The sequence below is a fragment of the Cololabis saira genome, chromosome 16 (genome assembly GCF_033807715.1).
Source record: "Cololabis saira isolate AMF1-May2022 chromosome 16, fColSai1.1, whole genome shotgun sequence".
Taxonomy (NCBI): Eukaryota; Metazoa; Chordata; class Actinopteri; order Beloniformes; family Belonidae; genus Cololabis; species Cololabis saira.
The window spans coordinates 18,259,791-18,261,925 of NC_084602.1; the positions used below are offsets into that span (position 1 = coordinate 18,259,791).

The window sequence follows — 2,135 nt, forward strand, 5'->3', positions numbered from 1 at the left end:
TTGCAACATATAGTGTAGGAAGTCCCCGCCTAGACAGCCCCCTACTGTCCTGGCATATCATTGCACATAACTTACACCACAGTGATAAAGTTCTTTATTTTCTGTAATGCAAATAATGTTAAAAAAAACAAAAATGTCATACATTCTGGATTCATTACAAATCAACTGAAATATTGCAAGCCTTTTATTATTTTAATATTGCTGATTATGGCTTACATTTTAAGATTCCCAGAATATTCAAATTTTTTGAGATGGGATATTTGAGTTTTCTTAAGCTGTAAACCATATATATATATATATATATATATATATGAGAGTAAGAGATTGAAACATAACTTTATAAAAAGTTAAGAACCACTTAGTAGCACTTGGTAAGTCAAAGTGAACAGTGTAAATGTCAATCTAAGTAAAAGCAGGTTTTTTCGGCAGATGTGGAGGTCAGACTGAGATCCACTGAGACACATCTGGAGCAGTTGGAGACTCTCACTGCAGGTACCCTCATAAACTCCAGTTTGGGTTCATTCATCATTGGTAAAAGCTTCAATTAAAAGTGAATGATTTCCTGTTCAGCTCTGGAAGTCAAACTGGGAGTCAAAGAAGAACAGTTTGAAGATCTGAGGATACAAAACTCAGGTAACACATGAACATTTAAGGTTTTTATTCTTGTTTGATACTAACCTAGTGACAGTGTGAAGTAAACAGACTTCCTTGAGTCTGCACGAGCCAGGCCTGACACTCTCAAAACACATCCCCCAGGATACCACGGGGGACATGATCACAAGCCTTCTCCATGTTCACAAAATACCGGTACATGAAGTGTGATTGGGCAAATTCCCACACACCTTTCAGCATACTTGTAAGTGTTAACAAGTGGTCCTGTGTTCAACTACAAGGATTAAAACCATGTTGTTCCTTGTGGGGCTCAACTATCATCCTGACTCTTCTCTCCTGCACCCTGGTAACTTTCCCATGAATGCTGAGGAGTGTGATCCTCTACAGTTAGGAAAGACCACCTGGTCCCATTTTTTAAAAAGGGGGAACATCAGTCCAGTCTGCTAATTCAAAGGCACCATCCTTGGTCTCCACACAATGTTGTACAGGCATGTCAACCAGAGAGCCCATTAAAATCTACTGCTTTTAGACACTGTGGGTGAATATCATTCAGCCTCAGGGCCTTTCTATTACAGAAACGGTTCAGATGTTTCAGTAACTTCAGCCCCAGCAATGAGCCCCCCAAACTCCCCAACATCTGCATTACTGAAGGCATGTCAGTCTGGTTGAGAATATCTTCAGTATTCTTTCCACTACTGGACTATATGTCCGATTCATATTAGCAGCATTACTTCCTCATTGTAAAAAGTGTTGGTGAAACTGATTTTGTCTCAAAACGCATTTGACAGTTTGCCAGAATATCTTAGAAGCTGACCAGAAGTTCTGTTCCATAGCCTCACCAAACTCCATTTCCCAAATGTGTAGCCAGCAATGCCTGGACAACATTAAAAACACAAACATAAGAACACAAACCTGATTAATATGCTGTTTAAATGACAAATCTTGTTCGAAAATAACTCCAAGGTTTTGCACAGTAGTACTCAAGGCCTTCGCAACACCATCTAATCCCTTCCTAATAACCTTTGTTTTATCAGAATTTATGAGCAAAAAAATTAGTGGACATCCAGTCCTTGATGTCCCTAAGACATGCCTGAAGTTTAGCTAACTTTAGCTTAATAGACAAATAGAGCTGCATATCATCAGATAGCAATGAAAACTTATGCCGTGATTCTGGATTATATTTCCCATATACTTGTAAAATGAGTTTCTTCATCACCGCGAAAATACCAGTTAAAGGATTCTCCCATGTTTGTATTGCAGATCTAACCTCCAAACTGATGAACCTGTGGGGAAAACTGAACCGAACTGAGAGTCTCCAGGACAAACTAAACACAGGTACACCACTCAGTCTCCTCATGCATACTGTAAATCTGAATTTTAGAAAGCATTTACTCAATCTAGTGATGGTTTCTTGTGTATAAGTTGACTCTTAGTCAACCTGCACACTTCATTCTGAGTACAAGTTACTTCGCTGATATATGGATTTTTTACAACGGTGGGTGGACTTGGTGGTGAGTTGGATG

General features: G+C 39.0%; 1 long non-coding RNA gene across 1 annotated transcript; it reads left to right on the forward strand.

Moving 5' to 3' along the window:
* The first annotated feature begins 451 nt into the window (after positions 1–451).
* On the forward strand, positions 452–1,933 carry LOC133462333 (uncharacterized). Its single transcript, XR_009784248.1, has 3 exons — positions 452–492; positions 571–633; positions 1,873–1,933. It is a non-coding gene; the product is annotated as an uncharacterized LOC133462333 (long non-coding RNA).
* Positions 1,934–2,135: the final 202 nt, after the last annotated feature.